Here is an 18,314-nt window from a genome sequence, read left to right as displayed (position 1 = left end):
AAATATATTAATATATTAGGATATTTTTCATTTCATTCTATGTAGTGTTTGAAGTTTGGATATATATGTATATATACATATGCCTGTATATGTATATCCATACACATATTGGAGATTATCTATCTATCTGTCATCTGTCTATCTATCTATCTATATCTCTATCTACCTGTCTATGCTTCAGTGTGTTAGAAGTAAAAAGCAAACAGAGACTTCTTGGCAAATACAGAGAGATTTTGTGACAAATATTCAAGGAAGGAAAAAAAAATATTCACCCCAGATATCAGTTAAGAACTAGACACCCATTCAACACTGACACTGAAAACCTGGAAAGGCATAGAACTCATGGGAAAACTTAAAAACACTTTGAAGCATCTAAAAGAAACAAAATCATGTTGTATGGGCAAATTTAGTCAAATCCAGGGAAGAGAAAAGAAATACGTAGGTCCTGGTCTTTCTGCAATAGAATTTGTTGCTTAATTGTGCATTTTTCCATTTTACAAAGTGAAATCATTATAATATTTCTTTTGTTGTAGAAGTTTCAATGAATGGCATGGCTTAGACCCAAGAAATTTATTGAGGAATTTGGATAGAAACATTTGATGATTATATTTGTGTCCAGACCTGCACATGTTAGAATCAAAAGGGACAGAGAGGACATGCATCCAATCTCCCTCTTTAGATGTGAATCCTTCTCTGGCATTCCTAGCCTGTGGCATATATGATGACAGACATGCTTCCCCTTGTCTGTACTGAAAATTCTTTCTTTGGAACTCTAATTCATTCATTCAGCCAACACTGAGTCCCTACTATATGCCAGGCATGTTTGTACACTGGAACATATACAACGGAAAAAGTAAGACAACACCTCTGTCCTGGAGACGATCACAGTCTAGTGAAAGAGATAGAAATATAAATAGCTTATTAGAATATCAGGTAATAAGTACATGGTAGGAAAATCTTAAAAATTCTGAAGGAATTCAGAAGAGAGAGTGATAGACACTGGACTAAAGAATTAACATATGAAAATTGTTTTGATTCATTACAAATTTCTATTAAGTTCCCTATTCTCTGTCTCTGTCTGTCTCTCTTTCTCTCTCACACATATGGTAAAATTATGTAGCCCTTTTTAAATCTTCACAGTCATAATTTCATGTCTCATTTTTCTGCATCTGCCTTTCTTGTGTTCTTATCAATAAACCTAGAAATGAATTTTACCAAAAACATGTTCAGGTGACCTAATGAAGCATGAATTGAGTTTGTGTGCCTCCAAAGGACATAATAATGACTTCTGGGTAAGATTATAGGGCTCAGTGAAAAGAAATATTTCCTAATAATCGGAGATCTTCATCAATGTAATGGGCTGCTGTGGTGACTAGTAAGTTCTCCATTCTCAGAACTTAAGTAATTATATATTTCTATTGATGCGGAATCTTATTCTATTGACTTTTGAGTTGACAAAGTTATGGAATTGTGAGTTGGGTTCATAAGAAAACTTTTAAATATGTACATTTAATGATCTTAATTTTCTGTTCTCTCTTTAGCTACAATTCTACAATTCCTGTTATTGATGATAATGTTCGAAATTCAGGACCAAGGACAGCAATTTCCATCCAGGATAACAGGGATGATGGTTTGATATCAAATAGCAACAATAACAAAAATCTTACTAGCAAACATATTATATAATATATCCATTTGATCAATAAATGTAATTTCTGAGTTGAAAAGGAGAAAAATTAACAGTTATTGAGCAAACCACCATATTACCTCTTTTAATCCTCCCAACAAATGTGTGTGATAAATATTGTTATTCATAGATATTTACGACATGTTATGTATAAGTATGTATAAACACATATATGTATAATATGTTTACAAGCTGTCAAGATATGTTTATGAATGAGGGAAGTGAAGGCTTAAAACAACTTTCTTGAGGTTACATTATTAGTAAGAGATTCAGACCCATTTATGATTTCAAATCTCATTGCCTTTCTACCCATAGGAGAGGAAATATGCAAAAAAAGGGAAAAGTTGCATCTGCATAGCCAAAAATAATCATGCAATTTGACCAAATTCAAAGAGAAGGAAAGTGCATTTTTTATAGGGAATGGAGGAGAGACATTACCGAGGAAAGTAGGTTATTACCAGCTATATTTAGGTGTTTAAAACACTTGGCTTTATAACATGTATATTTGCATGTATGTTAAACATTTTATTTTCTCAAAATGACCCTGATCCAGTTTAGATACACTTCTTCAGTGTGCTCTTCCCCCCAGATTTCTTTGCCTGTGGAAAACCCCACTCATCCTTCAAAGTCTCAGACACAGCTTTGTTTGTGGTTGGCAATCAAGGATTATTACTGATTTAAATAGAATCATCAAAAATTAAAATTTTATAGAATTCTAGTACTATTGATGAAGACTCAGCTTTTGGATTATCCAATTTTATAAATTACAACAGATCTCTTCAATATTAAAAAGATAGCCATCTTTAAAAAATATACTGAATACTAACTCTGTGTGGTCCTTCTTGTGACTAATCACTGACACTGTGCCACTTGTGGTTAAGTATGTTACCTTTCTGAGTCACACAATAGAAATTTAGTTAATTAGTTATTATACAATACACTTAGGTACTTGTCTTTCCAACTAAACTGTTGTTGCAGGCATCATTGTACTTGTTTTACATCCGGAAGTATACCCAGAAGGTACTAAGATATCTTATGTTATTTGATTTAAATGAATTGAATTTAATTTTTTTCATGTGTGGAGCATGAATAACAATCATTTCTCTGCATACTGCGCACTTTGTCCTGTGGTGAATCATTGCATGTGAAGGTTTTTTAGAGGAAAACTCCCATAAAGCATTATGCAAATAGAGAGGTTTAGGTCAGTTTATCTCCAAAGAAGCAGATCTGACTTACATGGCCTAAATGTGACTTCAAGAAACAGAGGGAAAATAAATCCATTGTAAGTTGAATAGCATAACCAGAATACCTATTCCAGAATCTGAATGTTGAAAGCTCACATGCAACAAGAAATTCCCTGAAGCAATATTAGAGAAAGAAGTTCCCATCTATTTCTCTATTAATCAACAAGTGACTACAGTTGATTTGTAAATATGGAAAATAGATTCCCTCATTTAGAATCAAGACTGTCATCTTTCTAAGTTATACACTGATGTATCACAGGGCCTCGATACTTTGATCCACATTGTTGTTTGAGCTTCACAAAAGCTTAGAGATTCAAGCAAGAACACATCCCACTTTCTTGGAAGACTGAGACCCAGTAAGATGAATTGACATGCCAATATCAGAGAGCTTCTTGGTATCAGCCAAGATAAAAAATCAGGTGGCTTAATTCTGAGCCTCCATCATGATTCCTTCCCCCTGTAGTGCCATGGACATGAGAGGATACTGAAAGATCCAGCTCAAGTCTCATAGACCCTCAAGATCAATCAGAGCCCATCTCTGGTATCCACGTTTGACTTCACATCACTGATCTATAGCTAAAGATGTATAATCATGTTCTCTGTCTCCTGAGTTTCTGTTTGGTGTCTTGGTTTACTTCCAGAAAAGCACACAAAATAGATAATCAGCCAATAAGGGAATATGTTCTTCCAACCCCAGGGGCAGCTGTTCAATATGAAGTTAAACTGTCTTTCAGCAAGGTCACTGGCATATGATTATCACTCTAAAAGCTTTTAAAGATCTTTATTCTCAGGACGCTTGTTAACTGGAATGTTTGGTATTCTGCATCTTTGAGAAATGTATATTTTATGTGGGTTGGGTTGGGATATTTATGAAAGCCATTTTGAAAATATTTTCCTACGGAGGTCTCTAGCCATTATAGTCTGCATTCTGGCATTTTTTCGTCTTTCCTTAAAGTCTTAAAGTGATTATGCCAGTATCAGCAATAAAGTTCCTTCCCCATCCCTCCCCACAAAATAGCAGATGGTGAATAAATATTTTAAATACTTTTACATTCTGTGACTCATTTTCAGGCTAAGTATAGCTTTACCCAGATGTTCACAATTCTGATCTAGAATAAAGGGCAAGTGGTATTTATCAAGCCATTCACTGTCTTCTAACCACCAGTTCTTGCATATGACCGTGGCATGAATAAAAACTATTAAATAACATTGTTAAAATATACAAAATAGTTTATTTGCATGCACTCATTGCAGGTATTGGTTGATGTGTGATCTAGATGTAAAAAACAATATCTTGCATACCACTGGTTTATCAGTATTTTAAAAAACAGATATTTTTAATAGACCTATTCAGAAATATACTTATAAAACTCAGAGAATGTATAAAACAAAAGCCATCTGCTTTGTAGCAGTTAAGATTGTATCACTTTTGTGAGAATCAATAAATACATTTATTGAGGTATGGCTATGATTTTTCTTACTCCTTCCTATTTCTTAGTAGTGTCATATGCACGAAGGAATTCTGATGTTTCATAATGTTTTTTAATACATAAATATGTAATACCAAATATATGTAAAGGGGTATTCTAGGTTCCTCATAAGCAGGTATCAATAGTATAGAATGTATTTAATTTTATAAATAATTCAATATGCAGATGTAATTACGCCCAATGTTTATAATGTGTTATGTGATTCAGTTACTGCCATCTTACTTTAATTACAAAATCGTAACGAATTATGTGTTAGAAGCTGAGTGCTCATTGGTATTCTATGTTCCAGGACCAGCACAAGTAGAATAAGATTCAGTGCTTACTTTTGAGGTACTTCTCATTTCTATGGGGTGATTAGACAAAGAACAGATCAATGCCCTTTGGCATTTCAGGCCTTATACCAAACGGAGCACATGTAAGGGGGCTTTCAACTTCTAAGCCTACAGGACCCTGCTCCTGGCCCAGGGAAGCCTCTTTATCATCAGCCAACATAGAGGGAAGGTTGAGGGAGAGCAGCCTTGCTCCTGAGGTGGGTCAGCTAACAGGAAAACCAACAATCTGTCCTGGACTATTTGGCCACCAGACTTCATTGACCCTCTTGGAAGGCCATGATGACTGACTGGGTAATATTATCCAGTCTGATTATCTAGACTGGATAATAGAAGTCTGAAAGTTGGGGTGAGGGAAGGGGAACATGGTAGTTGTCTTCAAATAATGGCAGAGCCGTCTTGGACAAAAGGGTTGCTCTCAGTGGCACAAAGGGCCTGAACTAGGGCCAGTGATTAAAAAGAGCTGGGAAATCTTGTTTCTGCTTCATGTAACGAAGAACTTTCTGATAATCGGAGTTGCTGACTTTGGAAATGACTCTAGTGTGATGTGGCGAGCTTCATCTCTGGAAGAGGGATGATCACTCACTGGGACAATGTGAAGGCCATATGGGTGTCAGTAGAGCCCCAAGACATTCTTAACCTACATGGGCTGTGTGTTCTGCAACTTTTTGGCTTGTATTTTCAGAACTACAGGGCCTGAGTGGTAAACTACTGAACCTCAAATCTAATTTCTCACCTATTATTCGTATCCGATTTTATTCACCTTCAAGTCTACCTTTTAAAAGCAGCACTTGCATTAAGCAATGTAAAAACATTTCTGGAACTGAGTTTTCTTCTTAAACCTATTTGTCCAGTCTCCCTTTGGTGAACAACCTTGTTTCTTCAGGCTTTTCAATATTCAGCCTTTGTTTTGACTCCGTGCATTTTACAATGTTCTAATCATTATTTCTTTGCTACTTTTAAATTACCCCCAATCCCAGGACTTTGCTAGATAGAAGAGATTGAAAAACATTTTTTTATTGAAAAGTTTTATTCTCTAAACTTCAATGACTTTGTAAAGCAGATTTCATCAGAAGTGGGACTTACGCATTTTTAGTAAATACGAATGCTCACTCTTTCTCGCGGCTGCTTAGAATTTTACTGATTACACTTTGGAAATGCATAATTGTGTAATTAATCTTGAGGATGTCAGAATGCGTACTTTTAAAAGTAATTTTCTTAGGGAAATAATACATATCTCATTATTTTTTTTACTGTAACTGATATTCATGGTCTCTTCATTTATAGGTATAAACCCTGCCAGAGATGGTCAATATCAGTGCCATGTATTATTAAAGTGAATTAATTTTTCAAACACATCTTCCATTCAATTTCTCATTAAACGCGGCATTGTAAATTCTGCTGTCAAGGAATACAAATAACATGATTATACAATACTTGCATTATATGGAGTCCTCTTGGCTAGGATGGTTACCTACCATAAACACTGATTCATTCTTTATGGAAAAGAACTTTAAAACACAGTTGTTAAAACTGACAAAGAGCCAGGTGCAATCCAAACCTTTGATGCTCTTCTAGCTTTTACCAGTAAAGAGTTTGTAATCACTGCATACAGGGAGGAACCCGAAGATAGATACATATTTACTTAACCTATAGCTTTTGAAAAAATGTACCATTTATTCAAGGACCACCAACCTTGGCATTACACAAATGTAAGCAAATAAATGGATGAATTAATGAATCAGAATGAGTAAGAGGGCCTTCCGTGGTGGCGCAGTGGTTAAGAATCTGCCTGCTAATGCAGGGAACACGGGTTCGAGCCCTGGTGCGGGAAGATCCCACATGCAGCGGAGCAACGCGAAGCCCGTGCGCCACCACTACTGAGCCTGTGCTCTAGAGCCTGCGTGCCACAACTACTGAAGCCTGTGCGCCTAGAGCCCGTGGTCCGCAACAAGAGAAGCCACCGCAATGAGAAGCCCACGCACCGCAACGAAAGAGTAGCCCCCGCTCCACGCAACTAGAAAAAGCCCACACAAGCCACAAATACACAACGCAGCCAAGAATAAAAACAAATTAAATAAATAAATTTAAAAAAAAAAGAATGAGTAAGGGAAGAGTGATATATACCAGCACTGACATGGGTAAACTGCAAGAAAAAGATGCATGTAGACATGGGATTGTTATGCTTCTCATGTACTCTCACCACATAGACAATGATCTGCCATCTATACTTAAGGATACTGCTCTGTATGAAGGCATTCAGATTCTCAATGATAAAAGAGGTTTAATGGAAATCGTGAGGTATTAGCCCTAAATAAATGCCAGGCATTAGTCTATGTAAAGTTGAGTAAGACAGGATCTTGCTGTTAAGGAGCTCAGGATCTTATGATAGGCACGTAACTGAGCATAATAATTTCAGTACAATGTTCTTACAAGTGCCAGCAAAATGCTTTATCCAGCTAAGGAAGACATCACCTCACTCTGCAGAGTATGACAGGTTAGTAGGGGGAGATTCCCAGAGGAAGGGAGATGTGAGCGTTGCCTTGACACATAGAGAGGGCTGTGTCAGTAAGAGGAGGGAAAGGCACTCACTCGGTCAGAACTGAGAGACCGGTAGGTTCAGAGGCATGAGGTTGGAATGGGCCTGGCATTTGCAAGGATTAGTATTAAGCTCCATAAGTCTGGAACAAAGGGTTGGTGGGCGTCATGGTCCTACCCTGGATGCCGTTCTGTAAGCAGTGGAATATGCCTAGAGATTATGATGTGAGGAGAGCTTAATGAGACTGCTTTCTGGAAGGCAAACTGGAGGGTAGAATGGAGGATGAAAGCACTAGAGGAAAGAATCCTTTTAGTATATTGCCCGGAAAATGGAAGTAAGGGGGCTGATTTGAAAGAGGTATCCAAAATTGAATTCAATAGAATATTGTGACTAATAGATTTGAGGGATAAAGGAGGAAAAGTGAAAAGCTAATTTTGGACTTTAGATAGATTATTAGGTCATTAATAAAATCCAGAAATGTAGAGGGAGCAAGACTGGTGAGTGGTGGTGTTTTAGATGATACCTTTAGTTTGGGGCATGTTGCAGTTGAATATCTTATGACATTCAGGCAGAGATATTGCGCTGAAATTACAGAGTTCCTATATATCCCGTCCCCACACGTGCACAGCCTCCCCATTAACAACATCACCCACTAGAGTGGTACATTTGTTATGACTGAAGAACCTACATTGATACATTATCACAAAACACTTTACATAAGGGCTACTCTTGGCGTTTTACAGCCTGTAGATTTTGAAAAACCTGCAAAGACATGTATTCACCATTATAGTCTCACACAGAATAGATTCACTGCCCTGAAAATCCTCTGTGCTCTGCCTATTCATTCCCTCCCTTCCCCAACCCTGGCAACCACTGATCTTTATGGTTTTTCCCTTTCTGCAATGCCGTATAGTTGGAATCATATAGTATGCAGCCTTTATAGATTGGCTTCTTTCACTCAGTAATATGCACTTAAGATTCTTCCTTGTCTTTTCATGTCTTAATAGCTCATTTCTTTTTAGCACTGGGTAATATTCCATCGTCTGGATGTACCACAGTTTATCTATCCATTCACCTACTGAGTAATGTATTGGTCACTACCAACTTTTAGCAATTCTGAATAAAGCTGCTGTAAACATCTGTAGGCAGGTTTTTGTGTAGACGTAAGTTTTCAACTCATTTGGATAAATATAAAGGAGCATGATTTCTGGATCATGTGGTAAGAGTATGTTTTTGTAAGTTTTGTAACTTCAAAATGACCAGACTGTCTTCCAAAGTGGTTATAACGTTTAGCATTCCCACCAGCAATGGATGAAAGTTCCTTTTGCTCCACAGCGTTGTTAGCTTTTGGTGTTGTCAGAGTTTTGGGATTTGGTCCATTCTAATATGTGTGTTATTGTATCTCATTGTTTTAACTTGCAATTCTCTAATGATATACGACGTTGAGCATCTTCTCATACGCTTATTTGTTGTCTATCTTTTTTGGTGAGGTTTCTGTTCAGATCTTTCGTCCATTGTTTTAACTGGATTGTTCATTTTCTTACTGTTGAGGTTTATGAGTTCTTTGTATATTTGGGGTACTAGTCCTTTATCAGATATGTCTTTTAAATATTTCCTCTCAGTCTGTGTCTTATCTTCTTATTTTCTTTAACAAGGAGTTTTCCTATATCTGATAAAATGGGTAGAATATTCTTAATGACCTACCACAACATAGTTAAACTTTTAATTTTGAAATGATTTTAGACTTAGAGAAAAGTTAGTGCAGAGAGTAGTTCAGAGATATCATGTGTACCCTTTACCTAGCTTCACTTAATGTTACCATCATATATAAGCAAGATGCATTCATAAAAACTAAGAAATTAATATTGGCACAATGATATTAACTAAACTACAGACTTAATCAGATACGTTTTCCTCTTCTAGGAACCAGGGATTCCATGTTGCATATGATCACCAGGTCTCCACATTCTCCACCAATTCAACAGTTTCTTAGCCTTATTTTTCATGATCTTGGCACTTTTGAAGAGTACTCATCAGGTATTTTGTAGAATGTCTTTCAATTGTGTTTGTCTGATATTTACTCCTGATTTTACTGGAGTTGTGATTTTAGGGAAGAACACTACGGTGGTGAGGTGCCCTTCTCATCATATTATACCACATCAGGAAGTACATGATATCAACTTATTACTGGTGATGGTAACTGATTACTCGCTTAAGATGGTACATGGCAGGTTTCACAGTAACTGTAACTACAGTAACTGTAAATTTGTTACTTTTCCCTTTTTATACTCTATTCATTAGGCACAAGCCACTAAGTCCTGCCCCCAACAAGGGAGAAAAATTAAGCCCCACTCACCATGATTTTTTGAAGCTCTAAATACTAAAGTTTAGTACAGTTGTTAATAATCATACTAACAATAATTACAGTGATTCCACTTATTGTTTTTATTATTACTATTACTTCTTTTCAGTGAAGATCTAGCAGAAGTTATTGGTCATTAAGAAAGCACTATAGAGAAGAAACATCTTAAAGAATTGAGGAACTCAGACCAAGATATACTCTTCTGCCAGTTGCTTGAAGCTTCCTAGAAAGAACCTTTCCTTGGACATTTGTCAGTATTTTGTAGACTACATCAATTATGGGATATTCTACAAAAGATGATTTTGTATTCAGTTATGTGAACTCAATCCAAAGCTAGACATTTTGGCTGTGTCGATGACTTTTTAAAATCGCCAGTCAGAAGTCAAAATGTTTGCTGAAGGGTTACCCTAGATTACATACCTGGAGCAGCACATTAGCTGGGAGATGCCAAAGCCTAGTAATAAATGAATGCAAACAAATAAAACCAACCCTCTGGTGAGCATTGCTTACATTAACTGGATTCTGCTTCGAATGTTTATTCACTTCCACAAGGTTACTATATGTTCATAGAATAAATATTTTATGATCCGTGGCATATGTTCAGACCAAGAATTAGAGTAATAAAAACTTAATTTCAAGCTGGATGTAAATATAACTATGCACAAGTCTCTAAAAAGAATAAACATCCATATGGCTTTTAGGCAGTATATATGATTTATAATGTTAAATATCTGAAATGTCCTGTATTTATAGGTTCTGGCTTTTTTTCCCCTAGTCTCTCCTTCCCTTCCTTCCTTAACAATATTTACCATAGTGTGATATGCTGGAATTCCTTCTAAATAAACCTGAATATGCTGTGTTTGGTGGAAAGGGACAAATTTCACCTATGACTCATGACTCCTCTACTCACAAGGATCAATGGGAGAAGCAGTAGGAAAGATGCTGTGGGAAAGCCTATGGAGCTGGGACAGCACTCAGCTGCTTTTTTTTTTTAAAGACTTTTTATTTTTAATTAATTAATTAATTCATTTATTTTTGGCTGTGTTGGGTCTTCATTGCTGTGCTCGGGTTTTCTCTAGTTGTGGTGAGCAGGATTTTGAAATTCAATAACTTTGGCTGAGTAGTGGCTTCTCAATTTGCAAACTGCATGAAGATTAAAAATGAAACAAAATAAGAGGTGGTCCTGGACTTAGAAGGATAAGCTGGGTTATCAGCTGGGGAAGGAATAGAACATGCAAGGGTATGAGGTATGAAAATACTGGCAAGTGCCTGTAGAGGGAAATGGTGGGAGATAAATAAAAAATTAGGTTATTTCCAGGTTTGGAAGAATGCTACATGCCATGTTAGCTGTAGGGCATGGGAGGTCATTAGGGATTTCTGAGTAGACTAAGGTCTGATCACATTTATGGTTTTGGACAGTCATCTTGGGGAAATGTGAGGCTAGATCGGAAGAGGCAAGACTCAAGGCAAGGAGACCTGTCTGAAGGCTGTTTCAATAGTCCTATGAGGGAGAGTGCACAGAGGAATGGAAAGGACATTTGTGAGGTCAAATCAACAGAGCTTCCCATTACTTCCTGGATGTAGTAGAGTGACAGTAGGTTGCAGAGTTATGGGAAACAAGAGAGACAATGAAGGGGAAGAATAATTAAAACTGATGATGAAGACGATGTGAGGAAGAAGAAGAAGGAAAGTTCTAAGACCTCCTGGTCTCTGACTGGAGCAACAGGAGTGTGAATTTGAGTGGAAAGTGTGAGTGGAAAATAGGAAAATTTGTGAGTTTGGAGAGAAAGATGAAAAAACAAAAATCAGTTGCAAATGAAGTGTTTAAATTTTTGCCATTTATAAGAAGTTTGGAAGGGTTTTTGCTCTTTCCTCATTCATCTGTGGGAGGAAGAGGCAGGTCCAGATCGTCTCTTAGGACCTTTCTGGTTTTACTATTCACATCCCGTGTTTTACAGAGAGGTCCTCTGAACTCACATTGTTCTCTGAGGCACTCAGGGACTACAAGAACTTTCTGTTCCTGTTAGGTGATTTCAACCTCAGTTACAAGCTCTCGCAAGTGTTTGTTGGGGCCAGAGATTTTCGTACATTGGAAAAAAAATGCTATATGAGGGGAAAACAACCTCTCACTTTGGAAAGTGTAATGATAAAAATTGAACATTTCCAGCTAAGAGCTTTTTATGGGCTATGAATAAGTAAACACAGGGTGAAATGGGAGAGAAAAAACATGCTCTTCACTGGAGAAATATTTGTTTATTGAGCCAGTCGGTACTACCCCAATTTAGCCTTCAGAAGGGCAAAGATGGATGTGTTCACCTCTAGAGTCAAGTCTGACACAGACCTGCTGTGATCCAGATTACATCTCTGGATCTTTCATTCATTTCCGCGTTCACATATGAACATTTATTGAATATCTACATTATGCTGGACTCACTGCTAGGTCCTAAGACACAGATATGCACAGCTTATAACTTTTAAAAATTCCCGGTTTAGTGGGTCAAATAGGCTTATGTGCAATTAATTAAAATGTCATTTTGTAGGTCTGATATTGGAGACACCAGTGTTTACTTCATTTCCTCAGCTCTTGCTTCCCGACGTTATCATATATATGAGGAAGCACTTCTGTTTCATGGGGATTTTCCTGGGCTAGAGAACAATACGAAATATCTGAAATATTTTGTACACCCACAATGCGTTTGTCTTTGTGATCCTGCAGCTAACTAATCCTTTTACAGCTGAGCGACTGAGGCAGACATAGGCAAGATGACTTTCCTCAGATCACAATGGTAAGTTGAAAAACCTTGGTATGACTTTGGTGTCTGACTCCGAAGGCCAAGTATTTTTCTCCTTTGCTGCATGGCTTGAAGATGTGCTCTGGGAATCCTGCTCTACCCAGCCCAGGGAGCAGGTGTGGGTTCAGGACTCCAACATGGATGAAGAGCTGCACAGACATCTGTTTATCCCTTGGCTTCAACCGTGCCGTTTCTTGTCCACTGGTAAACTAGACATCCATAGTCACGACAGTGCCACTCCACGCAAAGTAATCCTAACTGGGCAGTGTGTGTGTCAGGACTGTGTCGCTGGATGACTTGGCTCCCTGAAGACTTTTCCAGGATCAGGGACCTAAGAAAATTCAACCCGAAGGGATCACCAAGCCAAAGGAGACACTGAGGAGCAGCTTCCCTGCTTTTGCTAACCGTTCCTGTCAATCTGGGTACCTTGTGATAGAGCAGGACATCTCTCTGTGCCCTGACTGGAGATGCTTCATTGGCACAGGCTCCTAAAGGAGCCGCTGGGAATGAGAACCTGGATGTAGAGTACTTCCACAGTAACACTGGGAACTCAATATAATTTTGATTCAGTACCCCCTCCTGTGTCAGAGTCTTCTCCCTCCACTGCCAGTCCCCCACTCCATCTGCCACTGCCTCCTATGGGTCAGTGGCTTTGTGTTCTCTTTTCCTCTTGTCTCAAAACTCTTCATAGAGGCTTCTGCATAGTATCTTGTGGCATGGTTCAATGGAAAGAGCATGGCCTTTGAGGTGGGCAGGCCTGCACTTGTAGTGTGACTTAAGCAGGGAGGTGAATCTCTCTGAGCCTCATTTCCTCGCCTGTTAAAATGGGGTCAGGACCTCTATCTTGAGGAATAGGGTGTTATTTAGTAAGATTAGGTTGATAAGTCACCTGGCACAGTCCTGTGATATTATTGTTTGGTCTATAGACGGCAATTCTTCCAGCAAATATTGCTATTTATTATAAATCTGTAAGCAATTGCACATTATATATTCAAATTTACTTTCCATCTTTGTAAAGAATGTTTTATTCTCAGTAAGGACAATTTTCATCACCATGAAAAGGTCCAAGAACAGTCACTGTGGACCAGGTGTCCCTTCCTCTTGTTCCTGAAATACACAGATACTCAAGGAGGTGCTTGATTTTTCCCAGACCAGTGCCCTTCCAGTGAGATACCTGCGGCTCATCTCCTGAGTAGCCTAAGAGCAATGCTGGACTCTTAAGCTATTTCTTTTTCTACTCTTCACCTCTGCTTCCCCTCAGTAGCAAGATTATTGCTTGTTGTCTCGTTCTCTCTCTTTTTAAAATTGAAGTAGAGTTGATTTATAATATTATATTAGTTTCAGGTGTACAGCATAGTGATTCAATGTTTTTATAGATTATACTCCGTTTAAAGTTATTATAAATTAATGCTCTTTTCCCCTGTGCTGTACAATATATCCTTGTAGCTTATGTATTTCATACATAATAGTTTGTATATCTTAATTCCACAGGCCTATCTTGACCCTCCTCCCTTCCCTCTCCTCACTTGTAACAACTGTTTTGTTCTCTATACCTGTGAGTCTCTTTCTGTTTTCTTATATACATTTGTTTGCTTTTTTTTTTTTTTAGATTCCACATATAAGTGAGGATGCAGAGAAAAGGGGACTTTTGTACCCTGTTGGTGAGAATGTAAATTGGTGCAGCCACTATGGAAAACAGTAAGGAAGATTCTCAAAAAACTAAAAATAGAACTACTATATGATCTAGCAATTCCACCCCTGGGCAGACATCCAAAGAAAATAAAAACATTAATTTGAAAATATACGTGCACCCCAATGTTCATAGCAGCATTATTTACAATAGCCAAGATATGGAAGCAACCTAAATGTCCATCAGCAGATGAATAAAAATGCATATAAAGAAGATGTGAGATCTATATGTATATATCTACACACACATGTGCACGCACACACACACACACACACACAAGAATATTACTCAGCCATAAAAAATGAAATTCTGCCCTTTGCAACAATGTGGATGGACCTACAGAGTATTAAACTTAGTGAAATAAGTCAGACAGAGAAAGACAAATACTCTATGCCTGGTTCTGTTCTGATGGGCAGCCCTCTAGTGGTCATAGGTGGAGAGTGGGGACGCTGAGAAAAGTTCCCTTTAAAAACTTCATCACAACCATGTGATATTAAAGATGGTGTGGTTTCTGGAGTATTGAGTGATTTGAAGGGAAACATACAAAAACCATCATCTTCATTCATACAATAAGCACTTCTTGGGAATCTTTTAGTGCCAGGCACTAAGCTAGGGACTGGGATAGAGAACCAAGTCAAATATGGTCCTGCCCCTGAGAAGCTCATAGTCTTTTGCAGGCGGTAGATAAGTAAAAGGACATTTGCAATACATTGTAGTAAATGTTAGGATAAAGTCATGCATAGCGTGTCTGAATGTTCAGAAGATGACATTCTATTCGACTCCCCCCAAAGAGGCAAGACCTATGCCAAGTCAGGTGGGCATTGGCCAGGCTGTCACAAGGGCTTTCCAGGAAGAAGAATAGCACTGAGAAACATATGAAGCCAAGACGTGTGTCTGGGGCTCAAGGTCCATGTTGATGCGTGACAAGAACTGATGTTAGAGGCAAGCAAAGCTAGTTTTCACAGAATCATGTTCGTCATGATGAGGAGTTTGGATTTTATTCTCAATATTATAGGATGCTGTTGAAGGATCTTAATTCATTTATTTATTCCCTACTTCATTCCTTCATTTAGCAATATTTTTTGAGCACCTACTAGGTAGAATAGACAGAGTAGAAGTTAATAGCAAGAACTCTGGATTCAAACTGCTTGGGTTCAAATCCTGTTCCTGCTAGTTGCATGTGCTCTGGCAACCTCTCATTGCCCACTTTCCTCATTAATAAATTGGGGATAATAACAGCATCCACTTGACAGGATTATTGCAAAGATTAATTTAAGGTAACAAATGTAAAACATTTCGAACAATTCCAGACTCATGGTAAACATTCACTAACTGTTAGGTATAATTACATGTCTGATAGGTTCTAGTGAAAGCACAGAGAGAGACGTCATCCCTGCTCTCCACGAGCCTAGAATCCATGGAAAATGGAGACACAGCTGGGAGAGCAGATCTAACCGATTTACGTGCCGTAATTGGAGTGCCATGATAAAGAAGCACACGGGAGAGGGCTTAGACTTGGGGTGACCAGAAGAGGCTTTTGAAATAAGTATATTTCAGTTGGACCCAAGAGTGAGTAGAATAACTGGACAAGAGGAGCAGAAAAAACTCCCAGAGCAAGTCGTGGTCGGATATGTTTTTGGAATGTTTTTTCTGGCAGCATGTGTGAGCTAGACCAGAAGGGGAGGATTCCACACTCAGGGAGGACCATCCAGAAGCTCTCCTTCGGGGGCTGCCTGCAGCTCACGGAGTAGTAAGGCCAGCGGTTGTTATCCCGTTTCACAAATGAAAATGACAAACTCCAGTGGCATTGTGTGGTGCCCAGTAAGCAACTGAACCAGGTTAGATGCTCCCTCTCTTCATTACTTTCCCACTGGTTCTCAAGTCCCCCAAAGAGATTTTATTCCCACATGTCTTACAGTAGAAACCCACAGACTCACACAATCAGGGGGGCATTGATGACTATGCACAGAAAGACCCCGATGCTTGAATTATTTTCCTTCACGTGCCACGTGCATGTGATCATGCTTTACATAACACCTCAAGCAAGCATATTATGTGCATTTAAGTTCTAAAATCTCACAGCCCCAAACAGCAGAATGAACCCCATTGTTGGCCAAAGGACTATAGCATTTTAGAAATAGAGACTGACTCTTGCCCTTAATTATGCCTTTGAAGATTTCTCTTCTCCCTAGACAAAAAGTTTTCTGCGTGGACTTCCATAAAGTCGTGTTTGACATTATGACCTTGATAGTTAGGTAAAGGCTGAGGCTAGCATAAGTGCCCAATAAAAGCCAAGAAGGTCAGTGAGCTACATTGCAAACATGCCCCTGGAGTTAACAAGTTAATGTAAATCAAAGCCACAATGTCTGCATGTTTATAAAGGTCTCTACAGAAATAGTCTAGACTCAGTCTTAGGACTCCTAGTCTGCTGTCCTTTCTACCATATTTTTCTGCCTTAATCTACAAACTATCACACAAGGCTATCTGCACCGTCAGCCCAATGAGGGGTGGACATGCCATTTTTGTGTCTCTCCTATTGTCAAGCACAGTTGATATTTAGAACTCTCTTGGTTAATTTGTTTAAAAACATAGAAACTGCCTTTTGGCAACAAAGATGACGAAAACATATTTGTTTTGAGTCATCAGGAAATGTTAATTTTCTCACATTTATGATGTTTCCCTTAAAGGTATGAGCTACTCAAGAGTTAAAGTGATTAAATTTGAATTTGCATTCCAGTGTCTGGAAATATTTCATAGACTCTCCCAGAAACCATAAAATAATTTAATTTTTCTCAATTCTGGCTAGTTTGGTTAGAATTTATAAATTAGTAATGCTCCTAAGAAACCAATAACCTCCCAAAGGAAATAGAAGTTAGACTTTAAAATGTCATCATTAAAAAATAATAATTTTCCTACTGACATCTGGACTATAGCCCAGTGAAGCTGATGAGTTACTTGCCCTGCCAGTTTCACAGTGTGATTACAAGTTGTAGAAGAATAAGGTGAATAAAATCCTCTCAGCACAGCCCAAACTGTTGTGCTTTGTGTCATGGCTCTCACATAAACCAATATGCCATTGGACAGGTCTATTAGCAAAGTGGTCAATAATAATTGCTCACATGCCCAGCTTGTTTTGGTCTGTAAAGTTATCAGCTATATGTGGGGAGGGAAAAGGAGTTGGCTAAGAGTACAGACCTTCTGGTTAAACAGCCTAGGATCAAAGTCAACCCAGCCACTCACTTAGCCAGGAAAACATAGGTAAGTAATGTGTTTTCTCTCAGCCTCAGTTTACTTACTTGTAAAATGATGATGATGATGGCTGTTATATAGATTAACTGAGATACATTTAACTATTTAGTTTCTGGAACAGAGGATGCACTCAACAAATGCTAGCTGTTATACAAATACAATCTTAAATTGTGTGAGTATGAGAGCTATTGTAGCTTAGGTCTCCCACTTCACAGATGAGGAAATTGAGGCATAGGAAAGGGAAGCCACTTATTTAATGTAACAGAACAAATTGATGCTCAGTGGCAACTCTGCTGACTGATTCTTATGATAGAACTATTTTTACTTTGTGAGATTTCCCTCCACTTCTTCAGAATAGGAATACAGAGTAAAGAAAAAACCAGTTAATATGAGAGTCTTTGATCTTTAGATTTTGGGAAAATTTTTCGAAAAATGAATCTAGTTGTTTTTTAAAATTACCATCTGCTATTCCAGATAGGTGAGTTAAAAAATTAAATGAATTGTCAAGCTTATTGCTTTGGAACTCACCAAAAGTGTATTTCAATTAATCTTGTTCTATTTAAGGCCCTGGAGCAACAAGCTTTTTTGTGCTGTTTCTGTTGAACCGTCTGCCAGCTTGAAAATTGATCCTGTTCCCTGTAGGGACCTTTGCTCCTGCAGGTGGAGCGCCCTCCTGTGGGGTGAAATGTAAACTGTGCCATACTTGGCAGGGGCGGCAGTGCTGTCTGGTGACTGGCTCCAGCTAACAGTTCCTTTGTCAGCAATCCATCAGTGCCAGTCTGTCTCTTTGGCATCTGAATAGCATCTGTGCTGAGGATCGGCTTCCTCACAGAGCAGAAATCAGCATGTGGCAGCTCTGGCTTAGGGTAAGAAAATTCAGGCTTTTGAAATTTTCTATCTATATTGTATATTCCTCTCTGCATACAAATTCC

This window comes from Pseudorca crassidens, chromosome 14, assembly GCF_039906515.1.
Source record: "Pseudorca crassidens isolate mPseCra1 chromosome 14, mPseCra1.hap1, whole genome shotgun sequence".
NCBI lineage: Eukaryota > Metazoa > Chordata > Mammalia > Artiodactyla > Delphinidae > Pseudorca > Pseudorca crassidens.
Note: the sequence above shows the minus strand (reverse complement) of the source record.